This window comes from Balearica regulorum, chromosome 1 (assembly GCF_011004875.1).
Source record: "Balearica regulorum gibbericeps isolate bBalReg1 chromosome 1, bBalReg1.pri, whole genome shotgun sequence".
NCBI lineage: Eukaryota > Metazoa > Chordata > Aves > Gruiformes > Gruidae > Balearica > Balearica regulorum.
Window position 1 is genome coordinate 4,158,366 of NC_046184.1, and position 12,631 is coordinate 4,170,996.

The window sequence follows — 12,631 nt, forward strand, 5'->3', positions numbered from 1 at the left end:
TTTTTTTCCCCAGCAAATTTTGCAGTAGAGTTTGTAATTACACGAGAAACAAACCCATCCATCAGAGTTTCTCACATAAAAGCAGTCAAAATACATGGTAGGTGCATATTTGGAAGAGGTTCAGCATCATCCGATGGAAACCTGCATTTTGGGACAGCCTACAGCCGTTCCTTTTGGTAGCTCTGAAAACTGAGCTCAAACTGTAGTAGTTGCCGTAATCCCTTCAAACTATTGTCATCTCTGCGTTGGCGTGTCTTCGTAGGAGTAGGACCTGCATCCAAAGTGCAGACGCAAGGAGACTGAAAAGATTCACATGAGGCTATTGCGTCATTATGTTTGATATTAGTTTCTCTTGAGCTGTTTGCACATTGAAAACAGAGGCTTTGCTGGAATATTTCTGCAGGATAAGACTGCTGTGCATTGAGTTCTACAAACTCTTTGTTGGCAGAGTCTGTAGACGTCAACACAGAAATGTACTATGGTGCGTTTGGAGGAATATTAGCCCAGCAGGCTGATACTATGTAAACATGAATATGTAAATACACAAATAGTGCCAGACTGATGGATCAGGAAAGAACAGAATTCCCAAAGAACAATCTAGGATGGATGGTGCTACTGCAAGCTTTCCTATGCTGTGCCTCAGGAGTGTGCTTTGGTCCTTCAGTGAAGCTGATGATGTGAGAGCAGTTTACTGTCTATCTGCCATTTAGTTTGAGGCATCTTTACAGAGCTAAATCCTACATAAGGGAAGGAAAACAATTTTTTGTATTCCCCGCCCCCCGCAGTGCTGGGGCCGAGCTGTTCTTCCTTGGAAGGGGGATGATGATATTGCTGCTTCCATCTGGACAAGAAGTACTCTTCGCCGTTGCCCTTGGGGTCTATCAACAAAATTTCTTTCCTCCTCCAGTTTAAATTGACAGTTATTTTTCCATTGGCATTAGTGCCAGTTCCAAGGACTGAGTCAGGTGTTGAAGCGCTCATAGTAAATTGTTAATCCTCATCTATTGAAATGGCACACACAGGGAATGTGGGTGCGATGCCATGACAAGTACCGTCTCTGAGCGCCTGCAATCGTTACATTGGTGCTGAACCGACTTGTTCTTTTTTTGAGGGAATGTTAGCCGGGGCGGATACATGCTTGTGCTAATGCACTTTTAAAGTGGGTTGAGTTAAATTAAGGAACTGGCAGCGAGAACAAGAAAGAAGCCTAAAGGAAGAGGTGCTGCCAAACGCTGGCATCCCTGCCAAGGCCAGTACACCGGGGCACAGCTAGGTACACTCCGAAACGTGTCCAGCACAAGAGGTGACTTGCCCACGAAGCTAACTCAGTGGGTCATGGGCTACTGCATGTTTGCTTATCTGCCGTGGAGCGCTTGGGTCCATGGGATGCAAAGTGCTCGACCCTTCGGAAAAGCTGGGTCTTGCAATGGCAAAACACGATGCTGGGGGTTGGCTAAATCTTCCCCCGTCGTTTGCTCATGCCCTGCATACTCTCCCTCCCATGGGTTCGTGCCAGTGTTGAGCTCTCGGGGATCTGCAGAAAGCGGAGCATTGCTTAGCTCACTGTGAAAGGCACCATTGCACCTCTGCAGGTTCAACTCTCACCCTCCTTTCCCATTTTCCTCATTTCAACTCCCTCTCCAGCACACACATTTAGATACTCTCCCAAGACAAAGTGATTTACTAAGGCCACCCCAAGATCAGAGTTAGAAGTGCTGGAGCTTAGATCTCCCTGGCAGTCCTGCTCTCAGCTTGCTGACTTAACGTTGCCTTCCCACGTGGGCGCATTTTACATGCCGCTGTCCTCATATCTCGGTTCTTTGGCTCTTGAGATACCATTTTACCTGTACTTTTCCATCCCAGGCGAGGCTAGCAGGATGAACATGGTGTGATGCAGAGCAAAGACTTTGCTGTGATTTCACTGAGATGCCAAGAGTTTCAAACGTGCCATCTAGTGGTATAAACTAAGAGCACTCAAAATAAAGGAAATACCCCCCCCCCCCCAAATCCACCTTCCTTCCAACACTCATTATTTCTGAAATGCCTTTGTTTTGGGCAGAAAATGAATATATACGGCCCCTGCTACACTGTCGGGTTTACTGAGTGCTGAGGAACTGAGCTCTGCAAGAGTTTGTTAATCAGAAGGAGGAACAGGGAATTTTTTAGTCTGTTATATACAGTATATGCTAAACTTAAGAGGTCTGTACCTTCTTACCAAGAAAACAGAGTTGATGCTGCTATTGCTTCCCCTTTCAGGAACTGAATCAACTTCGCAAACAAAATAAATTTAAGGTTAAAACACCTTTGCATTAGGGAGGAGGGGAGAAGGAAGTAACAATAATGTACCTTGTCTGTAGCCATGCAACAAATCATCAACAGAGCCCTGTCATGAGATGCCCTGCATTTGTAGATCAATACTAGGACATATTCCACCCCAGCTCATAACCTGAAGTACTTCCAGCTTCCTCTCTGCTAAAGAAGGCTGCACAAAAAATGCAGAAGGATCCCAAATCTTTCTGAAAACCTACATTCATCACCAAGATAAGAATAGGCCTTAGAATGAGGAGTGTTAAAAGGCCTGAGGTTTATACCACAATTTGGTACGTGTATGCAGTGAATTACAGTCTGAATTAAATCTATCTTGGGTGTTTGTCTTCGCTGTTATCTTCAGTTCAAGCTCTGGCACAGAATTGAAGTTGCTCAGGTTGATGTTTATGTGTGCTTGCTGTTCCTAAGTTTTTTACCTAGAGGTCATCGTGTCCTTTTCTCTTATTACCAAGAAACTTGCTTGCTGTTTGGATTGGACTATGCGATCCATCTGTTGTAGCTACCAGAGTGAGTCAGGAGAGCGATTCTGTACTGCCTCGCATGCCCTGCAAGTCATCCTTTTTGTGCCAGGGTCAGAATTCAGCCGTTCCTGTCAGCTCCTACAGCCCCAGACTTTGTGCACGCTGCTTGTGTGCAAGCCTGTGAGATGAAATCTAAAAAACCCTGAAATTGCCAACACTGGAATTACAAACTTAGAATTAATACGGAAGGTGTCTGTAGAAAGAATAAGAGTTAAACATCGAAGAATTGCCAGCAAGCCAAGTGGGAAGGGAAAAAGTGTGCCAGTATTAAATGCTGGAAGTGTAGCTGTGCTAACTTATACAACTTGGATAAAATGCAGAAAGAGGGTTAAGAAAAGAAATCGAAACCTAGACTTCCAAATGCCCAGAGAAGTCCTTTTCTCTGTAGGGTAAGGGTCAAGCTGCTCTTTCATATTCTCTCACTCTGAATCTTTTATGTCTCTGTGAGCAGCGGCATGATTCAGGAAAAGGGATGTGAGGTCACCACTCAGCTCATAAATGTGTAGTATCAAAATTACAGCATGCTGCTAGGCTGTGGGGATAGGAGGAGAAAGCAGAATACAAGTCTCCCACTTCCCAGATAAGAGACTTAGCGAAAGGAAGATGCAGAAGGGTGAGTAACATCTCGGACCATATTTTCCAAAGAAAATTTTAGTGTAGTTCTTGGTGCTGAAGCTCGGTGCTGTATTGTGGACCCCTCTGAAAGGCTAGGCTGAGGTACCTACAAGATCAGTCCTATAACATTTTAATCTTAAGAGGAGGTTTAGTTTGCAGCTGGTTTAGTCCTTGAACTGCCTCTGCGTGGTGGCACAAAATGGGACAAGGCCTACGGGAAAAAGCCCTGGCGTTATCGATGAGGTGCTGTGGAAAGTGCCCGTACTAATCAGGTGGAGACAGATTTATTTATTTGGATGTAGAGACCTAAATGACACTGAGGTGGGTATTTTTGTCTCGCTCTGTGTGTGTACTCACCGCACCCACTCAGGGAGCTGTTCTGTCCGCCCAGCCCACGTAAGACGTTGTTTTTAGCCCGAGCAGGCTCCCTGCACCAGCACTGTGTGGTGTTCAGATCAGGTCTCTGTGCAGCATGAAGACCACCATAAGGCATTATTCACAGTCTTTCATTTTTGTTTAGTGGGCTGTTTGGTTTTGGGTTTGTGGGGTTTTTTCGTTTTAAAGCACCTGAAGGAAGATCAGCCTGATGCTAGAGTGTACCAGTTTGGTGGGTTTATTCCCAGACTAGCAAGAGCCTGAGTTTCAAGACCTGGTCACATACCCAGCTTCTGGTCCTAAAGCCTGAGTTCGACTTTGGTGTGACTTAATAGTGTCTGGTGGTCCTGGGAAGTATGGATCTTGCTGGAGCAGTGTCAAGAGACCTGTGTGAGGCTGTGGGAACCAAATCTGGTATGAACTCATCTGTGCTGCATCCTCAGAAGGGTTTCTGGAGTGAGCCATCCCTGCGAGCACACCTGGGGCTGCTCCCTCCTAACAGAGGCCGTGGGAGTAAGCTTAGCACGGTTGTACTGTGGGCCACAGTTCAGAAAGCTGGGTTAGTTATTAGCGTGAATGTACCTGCTGGTGAAGTGATTTGTTCAGGAGAACAAAAATAATACTTGTAAAAACACAGCATTGAGAAAGTTCACGCCGTGCATTTGAAAATGGTTGTCTTTTGAATGTGTTCTGGAGGTTTTTTAACCAAAGTTAAATCAGATTTGGGCAAGCAATGAAGATGAGCCATTCCAGCTACTACATGTTTTTTTTATTTTAAGGAATGTGATCTTTTTATACCAAAAAAGCAGATGCTTTTTACCTATTGTCTTTCCTTTGGCTGAGTAGCGTTTGATTTTATGGCAGGAAATATTTGACTGTTTGTAGTAGCGGGATGCAGCATTTAACTTTATGACTGCAATGCAGGTCTTTTATTAGTAAAACTTAATGTGTAACAGGATAATTCCGTTGCACCTACTACTATACTGGCTTGATTTCGTACAAAATAAGTTTCTACTTCCTTGAAGGCCTTATATAAGCCGTAACTGGGAACGAATCCAGCATGTTCGATCACAATAAAGGAGCTGCTTCAGAGCGAGCTCTTCTTTAGAAATAGTCGTAAACAGGTTTATATATAGGACCTGCTATTATACACAAAACTTGCTGAAGAAATGTTTCCCAAGAACGAGTGGTTTTAATATATGCCGTGGGGACCCTGCTGAAACCAATTCTCCAGCAAACCTGTTGTAATTCCATGCAAGGTTTAAAACACAAGAACATCTCTCTAATCCTTATCTGCTGAAAGGGCTGGGTGGGTATGGAATGGCTCTTTGCTGTAAAAAAAAGCATTTGATATAAAGGCTCGGAAACTTCAGCTGGCATCCTATGTATGCAAATGCAGGTGCCGTACACGTTATATTTGGATTTCAGGGTTTTTCAGATCCATTTCAAGTCAATCGGTAGCAGCCTTCCGTGGTTTGATCCCTTGCTTTCATCACCCGTGCCCAATTATTATACATGAGATCCATCAGCCCCCTCTCACCGATAGTGCCTGCAGCTGAGCATCAGCACATTTGGGAACAATAAAGGGCTGTCATTTGGGAGTTTCTGTTCCTTCCTAATCGGGCAGGACCTGAAATTATTCCTTCGCAGAGCTCGCCGATCAGGCTTGTGTCTTGGAACAGGTACGCTTACATCTGAGTGGTGTGAGGATTGGGTTTAGGGAGCTTTGTTGCCGGTTTACGTTCAGCATCGTTGGATGTGTGCTCTCACAGAGTTTCAGATAGGTACAGGACAAAACACAGAAAGACTCCTGCCTTTGTGATTGATTTTTAAGGACAATTTGCCATTTTGTTCCTCGCCTCCTTCCTAATGAGCTGAATTGTTAAAATATGTTAATATAAGGAGACACACGAGAAAGGGTGAAGCAATATACTGACACGTTGAATAATTAGATCATCTCCTGCGCAGGAAAAAAAGTCAAGTATGAAACAGGAACAAGAAGTCCCTCCCTCCCCCACCGTAGAGGCACCAGGTCTGGCTCTTTCTGCATGCAGAAGCAGGTTAGACAATTAGATCTTTAGTATTAATTAATTTTTGTGAAATTCCTGAAGATTCAAAGTGTCATGTATACTAACTGTCTTCTATTTGTCTGCTGTTTTTTGGGAGAAGTTGGGAGTCTTGTTTTGGAGGGCTGAATTTGTGAGCTGCGTAATTTGTGATGAAACAAAAAAATGACTGTTGCTGGACTGGATTTGTAAATACTGTAGTGGTTAATTGGGTCTTCTGAGGAAAATCCTTGTGAATTTTGTCCTGAATAGGAGTTAGATAAAGGGAATTTCATAAAGAGGTACAGGACATTGTGGCTGCCTTTCTGATAGCGTTTGGCATTTGGGCAAAGCAGTGCTTCGTATTTCTTAATAGAATTATTTCTTTGAAAGAAAAACAGCTTAATAATCAGTAAGATCCCAACCTTGTGTGAACCTACGCCTGCAGGGAGGGCTGTGACAGTACTCAGTCCTTACTTACATGAGTAAGCACTCTCCTATGTTAAGTTTACTTGTTTAATAAACATAACACTTTGCTTTTGTTCTCTTAATCACTTCCTTCGAAGAGTTAACTTCCTAAGCAGCCACAGATTAGTTCTCTCAGTAGTTTTAATTATTTTTCTTGTCACGCACAGTGAAGGTCTAGTGTTTGTGAAATGTCGTCTTTTTTTTTTTTTTTTTTTTTTTTGTCCCCCCTTCCCATGGCAGCTTCAGTGATGCTGGCATTGAAAACCCAGCCAAAATGCTCTCTGTTTGCCGTCCTGTTATTTATTTTATTTTTTACAACCAAGTTGCACTTTTTTTGAATGTTAGTGCTACAGCATAGAACACTTTTCCTTCCAGGGTGATTTGAGTGCTCCAGAATTTTGAATTCCTACAAGGGGTACACGAGAGACTGTAGCAGTGGGCTTCCACGTGCTCGCTGCTGAGTAATTTCCTTTTGTATTGCTGACAGGTGACTCAAAGCGGGAGCTAGCAGATGGCTGCATCGTTAGCTGGTGGCCACAGCCTTACGAGATGAGTTTTGGAATTTCCATCAAAGTCGGGATTAGGCTCGGGATACGCCAGTGGCACAGAGCACCCCCGGGGGAGTGTGGAAGAAGAGGAAATCATTCATAGCGACTCATCTTGTGGTTGGGTGAGTCAGGGGTCTGCTGGTGGTGGTCAGAAAGGCACGTGGCTGACTACTCCGTCTTTGTGTGCTCTGCAGGATGCAAACTGTCGCTGAAAATTAATTCTGCCCCTTTGATTTTTGTCCGGTGAGTTATTTCCAGAAAGGAGTTACTGTATTTTCTGGAATGAGTATTGTGAAATTCTCTCTCTCTTTTTTTTTTTTCTTTTTTTTTTTTTTACAGTGGGCAAGTTTTCAGCTGGTGATTTATCAACAAAGTATTTTACAGGATCATAGTTAAAAGCTCTTAAAAAAAATATATCCTGTGTGATAGGGAAAGTAAAAGCATCTCAGTTTCCAAATGATGAAGGAATAACCGAAAGAGCTAGTTCTTGGAATAGTAGCTCCATTGGCACTCGTTGGTGATTTCCTGTGCATTTGCTGCAAGAATCACTCTGATGTGAGTAGGTGGTACTAAAGGGTTATTACGAAACCAATTTTCAACCAGACGTTTTGAGTCATGGATTGGGAAGAGGGATAGCAGCTTCAGAGCTTTCTCTTTGTTCGAGCAGTGCGCCTGAAATGCACACGCAGGATATTCTGTGCTTGCATGGAACAAGGCAGACTGGGAATAGGTCTGGTATTAACGTGAGTGCTCTTCTTCATGCCACTCCATCTCAGGGATGGGAAACGAGAATGTGGGCTGAGAGCCGGCAGCAGCGTGCAAGGTGCACAAGGAGCCGTTTCCTGATTGTCTTTCAATTTGTAAGTATTTTCTCGTGGTTTTTTTCCCAGACGTGAGAGACAAAATGGAGTTGCGTCAGGACGGATGTCTGCGCCAAAACGAGGTGGTGGTTTGGAGCGGTTTGGTTCTGTTCTGGAAGCAGATGGGCTGCCACTGGCAAGAGACAGTTGGCTTCTCCATCAGAAAAAAGAAAAAAATAGAGGGGTGTTTAAGGGAATTGGTCTGGCTCCTAAACCGAAGGAATTGTTGACCTACTGACTCAGTTATGAAGCATTAGGGAAGCAGTCTTATTGTGGTTTCTTTTGTTGGTGGCAGATTCAGAAGACATCCGTGAGCGTACGGGTATGACTAGCAAAGGAGAGACGGTTCTAGTACCTGCTGCCTGTGGGATTTATTTTGTGCCAGGAAGGAGCTGAGGTGCTGACTACTGAGTAACACCTAAACTTTATTTCTGATGCTTCTCCCGATAATGCATTGGTAAGTTTACTTCTCATTTTCAGTGCTAAGATGGTATCTTGCTAAATGTAATTGAAAGAAATCTCTTTAACAGCTTTTTGAAAGTGGCGAGGTGTATTCCTTATTTCACTGGAGCAGCTTTTACAGAAAACACTAGCTGGCCTGCCGCAGTTTAGGAGTCTGTAAATGAGGGGGGAAACTTTGTCGATCAGGTTGACAAAAACAGTATGAAATTGCTGTTCTCTCTCATCTTTAACCTACAAACCTCTTCTAAGTACCTCTGGTACTCAGCAAAGAGGATGGGCCAGCCTTCCAGCTTTGGGATCCTGTCATCCTGGAGTCACAGCTACGCTGTCATTTTCCTGTTACACTTCCCTGGATGAACAAGGCTTTGGTCTTGAATTCCGCGTGAAAACCGGATGTCCATCCCTGGAATTAAATCTAGCTATACTTTTCCTAAAATATGCCTAGAATAGAAACAATGTTATTTTTAAGTGGCTCTGTAAATCCCAAGGAAAAAAAGCTATTAATTAGTGGTTTCTCAAGAAACTCGAATCATTAACATGCTGTTGGCTAGAAGGAATCTTGTTGGCTGACAGAGCTAGGTCTGGGATGTCGCGCTCCCTGAATCTGCTGTCTACTCTGCAACTGGTTTTGGGAGGGATTTTTTAGAGCGGGAGTTCCTTGGGAAAGTCATTACGTATTCTTAGTTGTGGATAAAATGAGGATAGTATTATTTAACTTTCCTTCAGCGCTTCACCAGCATTATCACAGATTTCCTTTTAGAGAGGATGCTCATACGTGATACTGTAGCTCTTGGGTTTCCAGAACATTGTTTTGAAAACATAGATTATTAGAAGATGAGGAAAGCAGAACAGTAATTACTGAACTTATCGTGGTCTGTGACAGGTCCTCTCCAGACACCAGCTGTAGGAATTGCTCATGCTGTGTCCTAACCGTCCACCATGAAGGGAGGAATTCACTGCCGCTGTTCTTCCCTGGGTGGGTGACACCAGGACACCTCACGTTCCCAAACCCACTTGAGTCAGCAGTTGCAGATATTTTTCCCCTCTTTTCCAAAACAGCAACCGAGAAGGCAGTCCGTACACCACACATGCCTGCAGAACCGCAAATAAATCCAGCGGTTTTAAAAAAAAAAAAAAAAAAAAAGGGAAGGTTTAGCATTGTACTGGATTTCCTTTCCTTAAGTGCTTCCTTTGGATCTCAGGAGAAGAGCTCAAGCACGGGGTGACTTTCTAGCGAGCAGTTGTACCAAGAGGCGTGGGAGGCAGGGTCAGGGAAGAGTCACTTGGTTGTTATGTGGGTGTGAAAAGCCTATGGAAAGCAAAGGGTGGAGGAAAATACTTTACTTGAATTAAACAAATAAAGGAGAATGTTATATGAATTAGATATTTGAAGTTAGATTTTTTGCCAAGTTATTTTTGTGAATTGACTGCATATCTTCCGAAAATCATTTATTTAACTGTAAGCTTACCAAATGTTCTCAGGAGGGACAAAAAAAAAAAGGCAACAACAAAAAAAAAATCATTGTTTTCTTATCATGTCAGATAAAAAGAAAGGAAGTTGCAAATTTTTATAGCCCCTAAATTGTTAACTGTTAAACCTGTATTGAAGCAGTGGATCAAATTTCCTCAGGCTTACAGTGGAGCAGTTTCATTTACTAAGAAATTACAAGCAGGCCCTGTTTGAGGAGAAGGAGTCTTAGATTTTCAGTTCGTTGTTTCGTACCCACCGGTGGGACAGGGAAATTGCTGCTCTTGAAAATCACCTGGTTTGGGGAGCAGTCTGTTACCATTGATGCAGTGTGCAGGGATGTTCATGCTCAAAATAATTGAAAAAACCAAACATATTTTGAAACCTGATTTTTTTTTTTTAACTCGTATGTTTGTAGTATCTCCATTTCCTTGCAGTTTTTAAAACATTACCTAATGTGATTGAGAGAATCTAAAATATATTGGTGTAGAGATTATGATTTTCCATGCCTTTTGTGATTATCTTGACCAAAAAAGACATCACATGGAGGCAGGTTTAACAGTACTTCTCTCTGAAGCAGAAAACTGCTTATTACCTTAGTGAAAGGCTTGATTTTGTAAAAAAAAAAAAAAAGCAAACAAAAAAAACCCCAACAAAACCTCCTTTATCATAAATGGTAGCTTTTTTAAACACAAGCCATTGCATATAAGGAGAGCACTTAACACAATCTGTAATTAGATGCACAGGTGTGTAATGTCTTCTACCTGTAGTATGATGTTTTCTACTAAACCAACACAATGCTTGACGTAGGTCTGTGCGGTGTCTTGATAGCGTTCATTTGTACTGATTTCCGAGGGATTCCCATGCAAAAGTTCACAGGCAAGGTATAGAGAATTTGTTGGCTTTTTCTTGTTGTTTGTTTTGTAAATTTTTTGAGTTAAGTTCTTTATGGCCTGTAGCTATCCAAATGCGGAGTTTGCAGCTGAAGTTTGCATACAAAATGATAAGTTCAAAATTGGACCTGAAAAGAGGAGGGCTTCCTCTTCTATTGCTCTACTAGAATGGTAATACCAACATTTAAAAAAACAAAAATGTATTCATTGAGCCAAATAAAAATGCATGTTTTCCAGCAACTGAAGTGTGAATAGAAGCCACTTGTATCTGTGCATTTTCAGGGTAGAGTTGCACGTGATGATCTCTGGTGTCTAATCCCCTCACTTGTTTCCCATATGTCTGCTGGCAAACTGGACTACCTCCAGGCAGTGCCACCATGCCATGCTGTGACTTTAGGGGTTGACTGGTGCAGTTAAGTGGAAGCTAACAGGCGTTTTTAACTTCTAATCAACGTCAGGGCACCTGAATTGTAACTTTAAGGACCTAAGCGGCTACTGAAATTCCCCGTATGACCTGTTATTACAGGCTCCTGTGAGAGTGTATATGCAGTTTTATTGCCAAAACATGAAGTTGGCAGAAGTGAGTCATAACTGTAAAGATCTCAACTTTGCTCTTTGATTTACTTCTATCCACTAAAAATAAAAGTATTTCCAAGAAAACAGGTAGGTATATGCTGTTCTCCTGTTAGGGCAGAGCTCTCACTGGCTCTCAAGTGTATTTACGTAGCTCATAGGACGTATTTTTTAAGCTTTAGTATAAAAGGAGCTGCGTATACATTTTATCTAATCTTCAGTGCAGTAGGCATGAGCAATTCCTGGAGAAGGGACCAGAATATAGGGCTCTGCCCCCTCTCCTGAGAGTCTCTTTCTCATGGAGTCATACTTGCCCTCCAGTGCTTTCTCTTTATGGCTTTGTGAATTTTGAATTCCTTTCTGCACTGGCCCAGCTCCAGCGGGAGGGCAGAAAGCAGCCTCAGCCCAAGCTCTGCTTGAAGTCTGCCAGTTTGAGGACTTTATAGGAGGTGGGATCTGCAGGGGGAAAAGCGCTCAGCTTCCCAGGTGAGCTCTTACCATTGGGTTGCTATTCAAAGGTGACAGTATTATCTTCTGTGGACTCGTTTTTTAGATCACTGTGATTGTTACGTTGTCTTGGAGTTCATGTTGTTTTAGCGTGACCAGAGTGTACCTAATGAATTGAACTGCTCTGCGGATTTCACATGCAGTTTCAAGGTTAGCTTCTTCCACGGTCATCGCTGATGACCATGTGGCCTTGGGGTGAGCCAACTCAATTTGCTGATCTGGTTGAAAACGAGATTTTTCTTCTCCTTTTCTTTTGGGAAAGTTAGAGCTGATCCAACTCATTGCGTAACTGCACGACTGCTAGTGCTGATAGGGAAGGAGCAGGAACTCATGGCCAGAAGCAAAGGAGGAGGTGGGACTGTCCCTTTCAGTGACACCTGCAAATAATTAGGAGTAGTGTTAATAGCATTGTACAGTGGCAAAGGGGAATCCATCCCTTACTAAAATTTCTAGTCCTCAATGTAAACAAATAGTATAGAAATAATATTTATATATTTCATATATTTATGGCATTTATCGAATTGGCATTTTTTCTTCTGTTCATACTTTTCACAAAATTTGTCTTTGTCTATAATCCCACAAATCACACCCCATCCTAATCAAGAGTTGGAGTAGAATTTCCATTGGCCAGGGAAAAAAACCAGCAAAGCACCCCAAAACTCAACTCTGCTAAGAAGATTGCAGGGCAGCTGTGGTTCAGGCAGTGGGCTTCCAGCAGATGCAGCACAGTTCTTCGTGTTGAGAAGGATTATCTTTCTATATGCCTCTTTTTTTCTACTCTTCTGCTTCAGAGGTTTTTTTCACTTCTTTTACGTTTTTCTCTTGATCTTCCTGATTCTTCTTACTGCTATAATCCATTTTTCTCATCGCATGCTTTAAACATGAAAGGTGTGCTCGTGCCAATTGTCCTTTTGTGCTTTCTTCTTTCTGCATGTATGCTTACCTAATAACCAGAAAATAGCAAACAA

At 42.7% G+C, this 12,631-nt stretch overlaps 1 long non-coding RNA gene across 6 annotated transcripts in view; it reads left to right on the top strand.

Annotated features, from left to right (window-relative positions):
- LOC142602637 (uncharacterized) overlaps nt 1–12,631 on the top strand; it is a 125,204-nt gene that overhangs the window by 90,612 nt on the left and 21,961 nt on the right. For 3 of the 6 annotated variants that reach the window (XR_012836389.1, XR_012836391.1, XR_012836412.1), the window contains 3 exons: nt 6,840–7,760; nt 8,056–8,217; nt 10,650–10,754. This is a non-coding gene — a long non-coding RNA (uncharacterized LOC142602637). Of the gene's footprint in view, nt 1–5,807; nt 5,900–6,839; nt 7,761–8,055; nt 8,218–10,649; nt 10,755–12,631 lie in introns of all 6 variants that reach the window. The other 3 variants (XR_012836397.1, XR_012836406.1, XR_012836418.1) reach the window with 3 other exon arrangements.